Below are 16,969 nucleotides of genomic sequence, written 5' to 3' on the forward strand. Positions count from 1 at the left end.
TATCCACCCACCTACGTTTGTTCTTCCTATTGATCTCTTTCCTTCTGGCTTTCCAATCAATATCTTTTATTCATTCTTCTCCTCACGAGTCATGTTACATGCCCTGCCCACTTCTTCATCCTTGGCTTTAAAACATCTCTCTTCTTTACAAACGTTCAGAGTGATTTTGGGGCCCATCCAGACACCTATCCAATGTGTATCCGAGGATGTTTACTTGGGGGTAAAGTAACTCTGCCTTATGTTACGGTGAAATCTGCTACGCTTTGAGCAGGTCTCCAGGTGTGTGACATCGGTCGGCCGAAAGGACAGCAGAGTAAAACATAGCACAGACCCAGAGCTGGGTGCACTCGCGGCGTCGGGTACAAACAGAACCCATACAAATAACACATTTATTACAAAATTTGCATCCCTGAGAAATGAAAAGTTTTTCCTGTGCTTACTTAAGCAATTAAGACGTATTTGAGACCGAAGGTGTACCTCCACACAGTCTTAACCTCTAATGCAAGTGAGAGGTCAGCGAAACGACTTTGATGGCTTTACCCGCACACCCACTCTCCTATAGAATGGGTATCGGTTTTATTTCCTGGGGTAAAACGGCAGGGACGTGAAGCTGGCCACTCACCTCCAACTAATGCTGAGGTCAAGAAAGTGTGGATCTATACGTCCACTCCCCATACACCTTTACTGCGTTGTGCGGGACAACTTTCGCTTTCTGCGCAGAGGAGAGACCTTCCGGTGGGCGTGTGGCCGGGTCCCACAGTCGGCCCGGTAGCTGCTCAGATTAGGTTCTGTCCCCGTTACAAGTCTCGGTGGTCTAGCCCCCAGCGCAGCTGCTGTCCTGACCGAGCGGTGTCACATCCTATTGCTGTTGACATAGCTGTTTCGCAAACAAATTGGCATGCCTTCTGCATTGAAAAGGTAAAATATATGTCGCAAGTGCAGGAATTTCTCGGACTCGAAATTACGTCAGAAGTTTCCTGCGTAGAACCACACACACACGTTGATCTCTGCTGGGAATTACCGACCTCTTTATTCAGTCGCAACAAAAAAGCGAGTGCGCTGGAACTTGTTTCTGTGAAGCCTTGAAATACGAGTACGCATTGGTTGTGCTGTATCGCAGTTTATTTAACGACGCTGCCAATATCTCAGCCTAGCATTCGGTGATTGGCAAGAGGTGTGCCTAACTTAAGGCGCTATTTCAGAAATTGCATGGAGACCCTCAACAAAGGCGCTGAAGCCGCAGTTGCTGTAGCCGATGCCAAGCGGTTAAAGAGAATGTAAAGTTGTCCCTCTGCTGAACTAATTAAGCACTGCGCCATGAAGGCGTATGTGGGAGTGAACGTACAGATCCACATATTCTTGACCTTGGAGCTAGCCGCCTTACCCCAGGGGAAAGAGCTCCCGGTACACATTTGCTAGGAGGTTAGGTGTACCCAAGATGCTATCTGAACGACATGGAGAAGAGAAATTCTTCACCCTATCGGGACTCGAACCCCGACCCCTCGGTCGTCTAGTCCGTAGTCAGTCGCTGTACCGACTGAGCTATCCCGGCTCCTACTGGTGCGAAGAGGGCGATTCGAAAAATTGCCCCCAAAGTAACAATCAGAAGCACCAAGAGGAAGATATATCGCAAAGCTCGCTTGGAACCTTTGTCTGGGCAGGCGCTACATTTACTAAAATATTTCATGGTTTTCCTCAGTTCCTTCAGTAAAATTCCAGAGCAGTACCTCTGTTAGGTCGACAGTTTCCTTTCAGTCCTTTCCGATGTATCATTCATCCAGCGCCCTGTATCGCCCAGCTGCTGACATGTTCGGCTTGGACACACGTAATCCGGGCAAAGACTGTTGCGACCTTATTTCCGGACACGACTCGTAGTTTCCATGGGGAAACTGTGCATTTGACAGCGTTTGCTCATGCAGAGTACACATGTCGCTAGACTTCAATGGAATTGTATGAGAAAAAATACGAACGTCAGTCCCACAAAAACGTCACGGAAAGTACAATGCGTGTTTAGACGTACGGACATGTGAAAATCAATAATTATGCAAGGTGTCTGAGTAGGAAGAAGCAATTGTAACAAGGAGTGACTTGCACAGCGAACTTCTGCCATCTCATAATTCTGTTTCGTGACGAATATAATCTTCTGACTGAAATCCAAGACGAGGTCATGGGTCTGCTAGACAAATCCACATTTGTAATTAGCAATTTCAATCCAAAATATCTTCTAAATATAACATACAAATAAATTTCTAAGCCGTGCTGTAGCTTACGCAGTTAGACAAAGGCTTCTTAGCGCAAATCCACGGGTTCAAGTCCCGGTTACTTTATGTCAGATACGTGGCAGTTTAAGCGACATTGTAGCCCTTTCTTCTAGAGTTTATTAGGCCTTTTCCCCTTCTATTTGCCATTCTACCATTGCTCTATACGCATGTATCACCGCTCCCGGAGGTGCAAAATTGCCGTGATCGGGCAGCACATTATCAAATCATCGATTTTTAAGTTGGGAACTTCATCTCCGACCCAGCGCTTGTCAAGTTACAGACAGATGCCATTATAAAGCACTTTACTTCGCCCTTCGAACCATGAAGAGGAACTGATATATTGGGTTTTTGGACTTTATCCATCGTCCTGGTTTTTAAGTCCAAAAACCCAATATATCAGTGTGTTATACACCATCGTCAGAATCCTATAGTAACTACATGAAGAGGAAGTCTTAAGAAAAAATAGTCAAAGTGTAGATGAAAGAGAAAAGTCGTGGGATAAGTAAGAGACACTTTTCTCTTATTGGACGGTTCCGAAGCTTCTTATTGATGAAGGGTAGTGTGACAGTGAAGACCTTAGGGAGGTCAGAAGTAGTGGCAAACGTTTGGCTGCGAGTGTTGTAATTGATTACAACACTCGCAGCTAAGAAGGGAACACACATCACAAGACACGGTTTACACAGAAAATAAGAAAAACGACCCCCACAGTGGAAGAACCACACACAAGTTTTAATTAAGACACATAAGATAAATAATCTTAACAAGTTTTAGTGTGTGTAAATTTATTATAGTTGACAAATGCGCACTTTTTAAATACTTTTTAAATAATTTTATAAAGGCAAGCAATGAAATAGATTGACGTAAATGGAGCACCTGATGATGGCACTATGTTGCCGAAACATGTTGTGAAATAACAGGTGAAATTGAGTGCACTACAAGACGGACACTGCATACATATCATGGATGAAAATCAGTGCAACAGGATGCTAAAATACAACATTATGAATAGGAGACTTTTATAGTCCCTATGTTATAAATCCGTCTCCAGGAAACGGACAGTGAAGACTAGGGGAAACAGACTGAGAGTATTAATGTGGAGTGACTGTAAATTGTGTGAATCAGCAATAGTGTAATATTTGTCTGTAGTTAGTGGTTAATAAATGCAATTACCAATCCGAACCCCGTATTTAGTAATTAATACACATGACTGTATTTATACATGCTGTTCTTTTATTTTTAAGATTTCCACGGCCCCCCCCTTTTTTTTTTTTGGCAAACTTCGATTTGTGAGCCTTACTTTCGATGAATAGCGGACAACCTTAGATGGCGTGCGCAAAAAGGTGTCTCTCACACACACGAATTTCCTCAGTATTTGTTAATTTTGGCTAATTATTTAGAAAGATTTTCGAATGTTCCTTACAGAGTAATGAATTGCTATGGCTCTGCATTCCTTTCTGTGGGAATATCCGAAAAGCAAGCCTGTGCCAGCACTGCCAGCACTAGAGAGCAACTGAGGCCCCAATATGAACAACTTCACTTTCCTTCTTACGTGTAGCTGAGCTGTGTGTCCGTGAACATGGAGGCCATTCCGAGCATCTATTATCAGAATGGAAAAATAAAGGGTTTTAATAGCTGAGTCTGAGTCTCATTTTACGACCGACGGTCAGTCGGCCAGTCTGCCTTGGAATGAAGCACCCATCTGGGGCCTACTACCAGATTCTTATTACTGTCAGACAGTCGCGGGTTTACTGATGTGGGGCACTCTCTCTCTCTCTCTGACGAGATGACAGGTCTGTCGTTCACAATTACTTCTGGTCCTCGCCAGCGCAGTCATTCTCGGGTCCGAGTCCCATAGGATTCGAAACCATTTTTTCTGTCTCAGATTCAAGTCTTCTCTTCTTCCGTTTTGTCGCATCCTACGACTCGCAGGGCTACAGTGTCTCATGGGGTCCCATTTCTGTGTTCGTCCAATGCGTTGCACTGGATACACTTGTAATTACCCTGGTAACCAAACCTGCTGCCCAGCAACGGACATATATTTGTTGACAGCGTGTTTACCCAACCGTTACATAGTAATGGTGGCCCTTTCTGACTCCACTACTCCGGCTTTCAGGCGTCATATCATAATATTTTGCTGAATTATTTTTTATCGTTTTATCGATGATAATTTTGTAACCGAAACATGTCATGAATTTGAGACTTCAAAGTAGGAGGGCAAATTATTCAAACTGTGAAATATGCAGATGACCTTGTGTTAATGGCTAAGGAAGAAACTGTGCTACAGGGCATGATTGATAGACTAATTGAAATTGGAAGGTGCTATGGCATGGAAATGAATGTGGAGAAAACAAAAGTAATGAAAATTTCGAGACAACCAACCCCAGTCACAATAAAGATAGACCAAAAACAACTGGAGAATGTGAAATGTTTTAAATATTTGGGTAGCTTGTTAACAGATGATGGAAGGTGTACTTGTGAAATTAAATCCAGGATTGCCATGGCAAAAGCTGCATTTAGCAAGAAGAAGAATCTTTTTACCAGCAAATTGGACTTAAATTTGAGGAAGAAACTAGTGAAATGCTACATTTGGAGCATAGCTCTGTATGGGGCTGAAACATGGACACTTAGGGCAGTAGATCAGAAACATCTGGAAAGTTTCGAAATATGGTGTTGGAGAAGGATGGAGAAGATCAGTTGGACCGATTATGTGAGAAATGAAGAAGTGTTAATTAGAGTCAGTGAGCAGAGGAATATCCTACACGAAATAAGAAAACGGAAGGCTAATTGGATTGGTCATGTTTTACGCAGAAACTGCCTTCTAAAAGAAGTTATCGAAGGAAAGATAGAGGGGCGGATAGAAGTGACAAGAAGACGAGGAAGAAGACGTAAGAAGATGCTGGATGACCTTGGGGACAGAAGAGGATACTGTCATTTGAAGGAGAAAGCTCTAGATCGCATTAAGTGGAGGAATTGTTTTGGAAGAGACTGTGGACCTGTCGTCTTGACAGATTACTGAGGATGATGATGATGATGATGATGATGAAGCCCGTGTTACTGCACGTTCCCGTCGAAATGCGACCAGTACTTCAGGGCTCTGTACAATGTGGCATCAGAGTGGCGTGGAGAACAAGCGATCGGAAGGCCACAGATAATAGGCGTGATACTGCTAACTGCAACGAGTGTAATTGACATGTTGTTACGTGAGTTATTAACTGGATTATTCTGAGTGATGTCATATGAACACGGACTGGATTATCAGCCGTCATGGAAGTACTGCTGACAATTCAGAGCTAATTCAATAAGAACATGTTATTATCATATCAGCTATACAGCAGTTTGCTTACTTGTTTTAGCGGCCCTCACACAAACACAACGTTCTATATGTTTTTTGTGATGTAATATCATAACAGTACATGTTTCGACCCTCAATCCGTCATCAAGTGTATCAAGTGTATTTCACAAGTAAGGTATCCAATAAAATATTAGCATTAAAAGATCAAATTTTTATATAGATTAAAGCTACTCTGCTTAGTAAAGCCTGCAGACTGAAAATGTGACAGGAGCAAAGTAAGTTAATTAATAGTAAAGCGATATTTCCCTTCGCTTAATTAAGCATCAAGCAAAGTAAATGTCAGGTGTAGAGGAATAGCTGCCGGTCACGGTACTGTCTTCGCTCGCTTGGAAACCGAGATCGTGGGTTCGAATACCACTCAGGGCATGGATGTTTAGTTTGTGTATGTGCGTTTTTCTGTCTTTATGTACAGGTAGAGGCCTTGCGACGAGCTGATCACCCGCCCAAGGAGTCCTACCGAATGTGTAAGATCTAGAAAAACCGAAGTGAACGGAGAAGTTCATGGAGATAGGCCTAGGCCCACTGGGGGTAAAGTGAGCTTTACCGCCGGGAGAAAGGCCTACAATACCCACTGTGTGAAAGCCAGTCCTGACGCTGCAGAAAAAATAATTTCTTGCCCACACCTGGAATAGAACCACGAATGATAGTTCATCAAACATCTAGCCCACTCTCTGTGCCGATTTAAAAGTAAAATTAATTTGAACTCAGCTATTTTATTATTAATTAAAGCAACTGTTGCTAAAATACACTGTACATGACCATCAAATTGAAATATATAGTGCGCACACAAATATGCATAATTTATGACGACTGTTAAAATTTGTCACAAATTAAACACAAAATTCATGCACCAGTCCAACACACAGAAATTTCGCTCAACCGTTATGGGATTCCGAGGGATTTGTACCACAAGTTCCTGCACAACTTGCTGTCGGTCCCTGTGGAAGACGTACCCTCACAGGCCGATCGAACATGACGTCACCCACATCATTCCCGCCAACACTTCTGTTAGGTTAGGTTGGTATTGGGGCCTGCCCGTTCACCGGGTCTCACGTCCCTTCTGCGGAAAAGTGAAGGAGACGGACTGTCAAGAGAAATAGCAGATTGCAACGAATCATGGATGCTTCTGCTGTCATGCGAAAGCGAGACGCACAGATTGTGCGCAAGCAGTCAAGGAGAGCTTCCGGGACATTGAGTAGAATATACAAATATTCAAATAGAAATCTTATATAACTGATTCCATGTACTGGCGACACAGTTCTTTGTATAAGAAGTACGTAGCACAAATTCGTACTTTTGAGACCTGTACTGAGCTTCACTAGGTTAGATCACCAAATATAACCCCTCAATAGAGATATACTGAAAGTTAGAAATGTAAGTGAAGAGATACCATGGGTTTACTGGATGACTGAGTTTGTTTGCATGCCCCCGGGTTTCAGTAACGGCTGCGTAAAAGTAGAGAAGCAGACCCATGTTCACATAACATTTTTTTTTCCTTGGCACTACAGCCCCAGTGGGCCTAGGCCTACCTCCATGAACTTCTCCGTTCATTTCGGTTTTTCTAGATCTTACACATTCGGTAGGACTCCTTGGGCGGGTGATCAGCTCGTCGCAAGGCCTCTACATGTACACAAACACAAAAAAACGCGCGCACACAAACTAAACATCCATGCCCTGAGTGGGATTCGAACCCACGATTCCAGTTTCCAAGCGAGCGAAAGCAGTACATGCCTTAGACCGCTCGGCTACTGTGACCAGCTCATGTAACATTATGCACTCAAATTAACCCAGTCAGAAACTCTCTGTAGTCTCAGAGACGTTTCGTGGAACATTCTGTATAATATCTCAAGGAGACGTTTCGTGGGAGACTCTGCTGCAGAATGAAATGTTACATTCCCTGTGAATATCAATTGTATAACCGTGGCACGCGGTAATGTGGTTGGTTGAGGCACTACGCTAAAAGCCGGAAAGTTTCGATTCCCGATGCGGTTACTGGATTTTTCAATTGGCCTAATCCTTTCAGCCATGCTATGGCCTTAGGGTCACTCAGCCACTAGCAGAAATGAGTACCAGGAATCTTCCTGGGGACAAAGCGGCCGGCGCGTAAAGTTAAAAATCTGAACGGCATCTGTGAGCCGATTGCTTAGGAAGTGTGGGAGCCTTGACGTTTCACAATCATATGCACATCCACGGCCTCTTACAGGGATAGTTTACGCTTTTCATATCAATATAATCTCGCAACCACGCGTATCTTTAACCATTTTGCTGGGGCGCAAAAAGTTTCTTTCAAGGATACGCCATATAAATGGGCCTACATTCGTTACATTACGATGCAGACAAGAAAAAAATTACGATTTTCCTACTGAAAAGTTTGCAATAATAATAATAATAATAATAATAATAATAATCAGGAACTCTGTAGGTTTGAGTCGATGAGGCGTGTTTCTGTGAATCCCAAGGTGACCTTAGGCTCTGTATCGTAGCCTTTGTCGTCCCTGCTGTCATTCCAAGGGGTACAAATGTAGAGGCTACTCATGGTCACTTCCTCCGTGCGCTGGCGAGTCTTCTTGAGTGGAAGAATGTACGAGGCACAGCAACGGGGCCCCCGGAAACCCCACCATCACTCTTGGGGCAAAGTGTGTATACCACGTGTTTCTGCATACAAAAATTCGGTGCCTTATTCACAGAGCGCTTGTGTCTCATGGCAGGCAGCCCCTCTTCTTGTGAAGAGCACTGCACGGCCAGTGCGCTCGGTGTGAAATAGCAACTTAGTTTGCAGATATTACTTACATGATGTGGCCTCGCGATTTAAACTAATCAATTCAACACCTCCTGCTCTAAAGGTCATCAGGTCATCCTAATTAGTCAGTTCCCTATTTATCTGTCTCTCTCTATCTATGGCTCTAAAGCCCTTTCTTGTGCCTTGGCCGGGTTTTCAATTTCTTGATCTCTTACATAGTCGACAGGACTCCTTGGACGGGGGATCAGCCCGTCGCAAGTCCGCTACCTAACAAAAACACAGAATAACCACAGATATCCATGCCTTGAGTGGGATTCGAACACATGATCCCAGTGTTTGAACGGGCGAATACAGTTCAAGCCCTAGACTGCGCGGCCCTTGTGATCGGCTCGCTGTCAGTCAGAAACTCAAACGTCCGCTGCCCCCTTTTACCTGCTCTTCTGCTACTGTTTCCGCATCTTTCTTACAAAACGCACGTATTAACGAAATTGAAGAGATATTTTCCTGAACTCCGAGACTAGTGATCATTGCGCGGGCCCTGGGTGACATCCATGCACGCCACAGCCAGCCCAACCCATTCTCCGTCTCTTTCTCTTCAGTCTGCCCAAATATTTGCCCGCGGTGGAAGGACCTGCTCATGGAACTGGAAGCATTAAAATTGTGAGGCATCTTCTAGAACTGCGTCCTACTGTCTGAGCCTCTTGCGTATTCTGGTGCTAAGGTCGCTTGAATGCCCTTGTTTCAAGATATGCTCGAGCCTTCACCTGTGTATTCCTTACGTACATACCCCAAGTTCCCTGTTCTTCTTGTGGTCTGTTTTGTTTCATCACATATTAGGCCTAATGTTCACGGCCAACATGACGTAACTGCGCACTAGAACCAATCCGATTGCAGATAACAGCGATGGAAGGGGAAAATGTATGGGAAGTTAAAATCAGCGGGCAAGTTGATTCAGGTCTTTGTTCGTATATTGGAAAGTGAGTGAACTGGTAATAACATGGCCGTATGGTGATTCGAATGGGTACTCTCGAGTGTATGGATGCTTGATAATGCTTCTAGTAAGTACAATCACAATGCACATACTGAATCATCACTATAAAAATAAGTAGGCCAATTTTTACCATTCGTGATAACCGCCAAGTGAGAAATATCTTAGGAGAGTTGCGGGCTGTCCCACTGCGGACAAACAATACGTAATTGGTCAATAATTTCAGTTATATATAATATAAAATTTAGTGTTGTGTTACATATCATCCATGTTTTAAAACGGTCACACATAGGGAAACGGGATTGGCAGGGCTTCATTCGGAGGTTCTTTTCGGGGCTGTTAGCTAGAGCATCAAGCTGTAGGGCGGTTGATGACACCTGGAAATGATTTGAAAGCAATCGGCAATGGCATATTCGAGCTACTATCACCGAATTTGCCTAAAGGTTCTCAGGCAAACCTTGAAAAGAAATTCAGGATAAGTGGTGTCTCAGCCGAGACTCGAAGGGAGTGTCTCCCGAAAGCGAGTCTCCAAGACTACCGCAACATTTACCCTCTCATTAGGCAGGACTTTCAGCACTGACTGTGGAAAAGCGTAAAATACATATAGAACCGTGGCTGTGAAATGTAGAGATGTAGCCCTACAAGGGGATGATAATATTAAAAACTGGATTTTTATATACGGATTGCAAAAAATTTGAATCGACTGATGCGGTAGCATAGCCGCATTATAGAGTAAACCTTCGTTATAACGGACAAATTCTGGCTGAGTATAATTGTGAATTTTTAGAGATGTTGAGGCATTAAGAAGGCTCTGTAGGTAGGAAATTATTTCAAATTAAAAATAACCCCAATATAAAAGCCTTCATATAATCACATCGTGTGTTTCTATGTTTATTGCGTGTATTGGCTATGCATCCATTGGTGTAGCACGTGAATACCCCGTCACTCGGTTATAGCGGACACCAACAATAACAAACTCACTGCCCCCCCCCAATCATTCCGTTATAATGAGTAATTAGCTTATGGAAGGCCGCGCTATAGCTCAAGCCGTTAGTCGCTGGCTTCCCATTGCGGCGGCCCGGCTTCGATCCCGGGTCTGGTCAAGTGGGATTTGTGGTGGACAAAGTGGCAGGTCTTCTCCGAGTACTTCGGTTTCCCCTGCCAATCTTCATTCCACCAATTGCTCCACAATCACCCTCACGTATCGTCTGGGGCTGGTACAATAGGCCAGAAGTGGCCGCAGTACAAGGGACTTAGTCCCACCCCACTAGCAATAATAATAATAATAATAATAATAATAAAATAAGAAAGAGTTAGCAAAGGGCGGCATATGAGGAAAATGACACATTCTTGAATGGGTCTAGACCACGTGGGAACCTTCTCGTAATGCAGCGCTGTGCTTCCCGTCAACTTTGTAGCACACACTGAGCAATTCTTGTGGGTTGTTTTTCACTGTGACATAAGGTGGAGTGGTTGAATGATAGTGGAACGATAAATTTAAAATTATATCGAAGGAAGCGGTCGTGGCCTGTTTGAGTTAATGCGTCGGAAGTCTCCTGAAAAGAGTGAGAAATCCTATCTCGGCTCTTAATTAGGACTGCAGGGGGTCCGAACGAGATATGGACGGAGCAGCTTCCAAATGCCCGATCGGAGAAATGCCGCTATATTAACCGATGCGCCAAAACAATTAACAGCGCATAGAGTTCCATTAATAAGCGAATTTACTAAGCACCACCGAACAACGAAGACTCCCGTGCCAATGTCCATAACATGTCATGTGCAGTTCTCTCTGCGTAACGCGCTATCCATTACTGGTGCTCCCGCTTGGAGCATAGGGCATCCGTGAAACGCTTCGTAAAACTTAGACACTCAGTGGGACTCTTTGGACGGGGAATCAGCCCGACGCGAGTCTCCTACCTACACAGGACAACACAGATACAGAATAAACTCGGGCAGACACCCATGCCTCCAGAAGGATTCGATCTCACGATCCCAGTGTTCGAGCGGACGAAGACATTTCATGACTTACGCCACGCGGCCGGCGACTGTGATAGCCATGTTCAGGTGCTTATACGAGGCGCCCTGAGTCCGGTACCGTGTTCGCTGTGAACCAAGTGAAATTTCTCCGACTGTCTTCGGTTTCTTCTGCCAACCACAAATCTACCATTGCTCTATACACATGTGGCATGCGATACCCTGATCAGGCAGCACATTATCACATCCGTGGACTTATATTGGGGGCTTCTTCCGTGCCCCGACACTTGGTTGAAAGAGTTCAGACAGATGCCATAATGAAGAAAGCAGTCTTCTGTGATTTGGCACGGTATATATGTGGTGTTAACCGACGTTTCGGAGGAACGTATCGCCTCCATCTTCAGGATAGAAGGAAAAATATAAGAAATCCGCAAGCGAAGAGACCGTGAGAACCGGTAAAAGCAGACTGCTACAGTCTCTTCGCTTGCGGATTTCTTATATTTTTCCTTCTACCCTGAAGATGGAGGCGATACGTTCCTCCGAAACGTCGGTTAACACCACATATACACGGTGCCACCTCCCAGAAGACTGCTTTCTTCATAGTCACCGCGGTGAAAACCTCAAATCTTACACAGATGTCCTAATGACTGTCGTTCAGTATAAATTATTCTGAGATCTCTTTAACTGAGCAGGTTATCTCAAGCGGTGACGTTTATAAGAAATCGGAAAATATCGGCTCCAAATTCTTGTACACACACCTGCTGTCGTGGTATTCCTCAGTCCGTAGACGTAAATTTCAAGGCAGTCACTTAAATTAAGCAACCACCTATGTCTTTAACAATTCGTTAGTCAGAAGCCATCTTAAATTTCGACGCTAATATCCTAACATATATACGTCATAGGTCACATTACTTTTGTAATAACGCTTTACAGTGCAAATGTCCATGTGCGTACTGTAGCTGCACCCCTGCCTTGGTGCAGCAAAGTAAGGACTGAGACAGCCCTGATCTGAAGTTCGCACACACTTGAGTACAATTATTGCAAGCTTCTGGAATATGACCCCTTACAGTCTGGTAGGTAAAGGTACCAAATATATAAGTAAAATTAAAGTTGAAGTCCATCGAGTTTGCAATTTTTGCTTTCTTCACAATAAAATAGAGCCATTTACATATTTCGGTCAATGGTCGCCAATATCAGAAGGCGACAACAACTCAAAGGAAAAGCTTCATATGTATTGCGAGCCTGCGTTGTGTTTTAAGGGGTAAAAACCCGTGGCCACTTACTTACCGACTGGCATAACAGGTGTTAAGAATCAGGCAGAAAGTTTTCCTTGACGGATGTTACACCAATAAGTAAATAAACCGTTTATCACGGCCCGGTAGGAGTCGGACAAGCTATCGCCTCTTAACATCATCTTCCAAGAACAGGGAACGCAAATAGCTATTCGCAAACGAATGTCCTCAGCAGACACGAGCCCCCCGGAAGAAAGTATTAACTTACATTCATGAAACCTGTTAACGCCAGACAATTCGACCCGAAATCGTGTAACTTCGCAGCGCTCATCTATCCGTTACATATTTAGGGGCTCCTAGAAGGATTTATGGCTAACCTAAGGACGCTGCCAATGCAGTGTGGGATGGTAGAAAGTTACGAAAATAAAGTTGTCCCTGTGCATAACTACGCTATGAAGGCGCATGGGGGAGTGGATGTATAGATCCACATTTTATTGACCTCGACACTAGCTGGAGGTGAGTGGTCAGCTTCACGGCAGGGCCGCTTTACCCCCGGGGAAATAGCCCCGGGTACCCACTGGATAGGAGGCTGGGTGGCCCCCAGAGCCGGTCTGGACGACGTTAAGAGGAGAAAATTCTTGATCTTACCAGAATTCGAACTCCGATCCCTCGGTCGTCCAGCCCGTAGCCAGTCACTATGCCGACTGCGCTACCCCGGCTCCCTGGAGTGGTAGGATGTTCAGTGGAAAGTAAATTTGAAAGCTGTGGGGGGATGGGGGTATCACATTGTACTGTAATGAAAGAATACCAGTGCCAAATTAAAGACACACGTTACGGTGCCAACGGCTCCAACACGCTTATGCCTCCATCTTCAGGCTAGGGCACCGTAGCATGTTCATAGCAGGTTCCTCCGTAGTGCCTAACACCAGGAACACATATTTCAGAGGGCCGCAGTCTGAGTGACAGTGTCTAGCCAAAGCCACTTTGCATATACGCACATGACGTAACAATTCAGGCTGTGTCCGATAAACCGCCAAGAGGTTCATATCGAGATGAGTGCAGAGTCACGTGTTATTATTATTATTATTATTATTATTATTATTATTATTATTATTATTATTATTATATTATTACGGCGCGCCAGTGTCAAATGTTCATGAGAAGTTTCGCCGGGTCTCGAGTTTCTAATCCGTGCAGACAGACAGACGAACAGACAGCGCGAATTTAAGAGACTCTCCGCAGTTTCGAAAGAGCTTCAAATCCCAATAAATATCGATTACTTTGAGTAAAATTTAATAACTCGTAGGCCTGATGGTACAGAAACGACGGATGCACTGGCTCATGACTACTGATGTCAAGAAAGTGATTCTCATCCAAGTACCACTTCAAAATTTCGCACGTTTTTCAGATTAGTATTGTGAGAATTACTAAGAATTAGGAGTATGGACATTAAGTGATATTATATTCAAAATTAATATTTAACTAATTAATTCCATGGAGAAGAACCTTCTTGAGAAACCGCCAATTCCGCAGCAACTCAACAATTTACCATTATTTTTTGGAACCTGCAGGTTCATCACCGTGTTCACAACAGCTCTCCATTGTTCTCTATCTTGAGCCAGATCAATCCAACAAATACTACCCCATCCTAACTCTCTAACTCCATTTTATATTACCCTCAAACCTACGTCCAGGTCTTCCTAGCGGTCTCTCTTTCCTTCTGCCTTTCCCACCAATATCCTACATGCATTCCGCTTTGTCCCCATTCGTGCTACATGCCTTGCTCAACTCATCCTCCTTGACTTGAATGTTCTGATTATACTTGGAGAAGAGTACAAGTTATGAAGCTCCTTATTATGCAGTTTTTTCCAACCTCCTGTCACTTCATCTCTTTTCGGTCTAAATATTCTCCTCAACCCCTTACTCTCAAATACCCTCCGTTTATATTCCTCCCTTAATGTCAAAGACCAAGTTTCACACCAATACAGAACCACAGGCAAAATTATAATTTTGTATATTCTAATTTTTTACGTTTTAAGACAGCAGACGTGAAGACAAAAGTTTCTGACCTGAATGGTACCAAGCATTACCCGAGTTCAATCTCCTCTTAATTCCCTCCTGAATCAAATTTTGATATATTACTGTCGTTCCAAAATATTTTATCTGTGCCACATTTTCAAAGCATCCGTTAGCTATCTTTATGTTATGAGTTTGTTCTGCATTTTGGTGACGAGACAGCAACATATGCTTAGTTCTTTCTGCGTTTACTTCTAGAACAGTCTCTTTGCTAGCGCCAATTAGAGCTTCCTTGTTTTTTTTTATGGTATCTCGTGCTTTCTCTCAATAGACGAGAGAACACGATGGGATCGCTGTATACATTTCCAAGGAGACTGTTTTCAAGGGATGGCAGCCAAAATTGAGTTAAGCCAGCATTTCTTTTTTGACCCAGTCCGGGAACATTCCGATGGGTATAATTCAGTGAATTAATGCGTGTACAAACACAGCAGTGCACAGATATGAAGGTACGGATGGACAAGGCTCACACAGTTGGCAGCTCGTTTCTGTACCCATAACTGGACTCGGAATGAAGAAGTCGCGTGTAGAAAATGTTCTGACTAGTGGACGAAACTTGTGCCCAACATACCAGCCATCTTAGTTCTGTTTGTGCTGCATGTTTAGCAAAACGAGAGACTCTTCTGTTCATTTTACCCACAGTTTGTATTCATATATTGTATATTGTTCATGTTTCTTACTTAAATTGTCAGGGATTTGCTTCCGTGTACAGTAATTTTGATTTACACAATTCCGACTCTGTCCTTTTTCTGCATTTTTCTAATAATATTTCGACAGATTTAAAGCTCTAAAATATTAAGCTGGTGCGTATTCATTCATCTGTAATCTGTCAAGACAACAGGTCCACAGTCTCTTCCAAAACAGTTCCTCCACTTGATGCGATCTAGAGCTTTCTCCTTCAAGTGAAAATATCCTCTTTTGTCCTCAAGGTCATCCAGCATCTTCTTACGTTTTCTTCCTCGTCTTCTGGTCACGTCTATCCACCTCTCTTTCCTTCGATAGCTTCTTTTAGAAGGCAGTTTCTGCGTAAAACATGACCAATCCAATTAGCCTTCCGTTTTCTTATTTCGTGCAGGATATTCCTCTGCTCACTGACTCTAATTAACACTTCTTCATTTCTCACATAATCGGTCCAACTGATCTTCTCCATCCTTCTCCAACACCACATTTCGAAACTTTCCAGATGTTTCTGATCTACTGCCCTAAGTGTCCATGTTTCAGCCCTATACAGAGCTGTGCTCCAAATATAGCATTTCACTAGTTTCTTTGGTGCGTATTATAAACACTATATGTATCTTGAAAGCAACGATATTATGACGCCTGAAATCCACCCATCCCCTCATTAAATATGGCGCACGTTACATTAATTCGGTCAAGATTCGAGATTCATATCTCCCCAATGTGCTTGTGAGCATTCGGAACCGACTTGGTTCTCACAGGCAATATAAGCGTGACACGGGCCGCTTGGAAGAAGTCAAGGCACATGTACGAGTACATACGTGGGGAATTTTGAAAAACGAAGCCTTAGTTTCAACCTGCTGCCACGTTTACAATACATTGAAATCAGTTCACTCAAGTTTTACTGAAGTGTACATTATTAAAATGGACAAAGATTTAAGTGTTTCTGCTTACTCCTAGGCTCTACAAAGCTCTGAGACCCTCTGTCTCCTTTATGAAGCTGCATATTCTTTCCGTCCGTTCACTTTCAATTCTCTTTCGCATCCAAAATGCCCTTAGTTGTTTTCCTGCATTAAGCATCTGACATCAGTTGTTGGGGTTCTTAACAGATATTGCCGTCCTTAGCCCAACGCTCAACGATAAACTATAGGTCCAGGAGTAGGACTCGAACCTACCAGGAGCTTACAGCTTGCCACAGAAATCAAGGATGAGGATGCAATGAAAATCAAAACAGTCGCTTGGAAAACTTTAATTTTTCGGGCTTGACACGAGTAACTCTAAAAGCCGGAAGGTCGCGGGTTCAAGTCCCGATGAGGTCATTGGATTTATTCAGTTGACCTAATCCTTCAAGCCGCACTAGGCCCTGGGGTTTACTCAGCCTCTAACAGAAATGAGTACCAGGAATTAATTAAATAATTTTCCTGGGGAGTAAAGCGCTGCCAGCGCGTAAGGCTGACAAGCTTACCGCCATCTTTGAGCCGATTGTCTAGACAATGTAGGACCCTCAACGTCTCACAACATATGGGCCTTCACGGCCTGGTACAGGGATAGCTTTACTTTTATTTTACATGGAGTTACGCTTAGTGGGGGGTGGGTTCAAACTGGGTCCACTCGGCACGGCGGCCGCTGATTGGCCTATTGTACCTGCCCCGGGTGATTATGATGATGGAG

The 16,969-nt window shown here is 43.7% G+C and overlaps 1 protein-coding gene across 3 annotated transcripts in view; it reads left to right on the forward strand.

Moving 5' to 3' along the window:
* Positions 1-9,317: 9,317 nt before the first annotated feature.
* The window catches only part of LOC111867788 (scavenger receptor class B member 1), a 103,372-nt gene continuing 95,720 nt past the window's right edge, over positions 9,318-16,969 (forward strand). For all 3 annotated transcript variants that reach the window (XM_023857941.2, XM_023857939.1, XM_023857940.1), the window contains exon 1: positions 9,318-9,411. The gene's annotated coding sequence lies outside the window, so the exon portion shown is untranslated. The remainder of the gene's footprint in view (positions 9,412-16,969) is intronic.

Source organism: Cryptotermes secundus, unplaced genomic scaffold, assembly GCF_002891405.2.
Source record: "Cryptotermes secundus unplaced genomic scaffold, Csec_1.0 scaffold195, whole genome shotgun sequence".
In the NCBI taxonomy this organism is placed as follows: Eukaryota; Metazoa; Arthropoda; class Insecta; order Blattodea; family Kalotermitidae; genus Cryptotermes; species Cryptotermes secundus.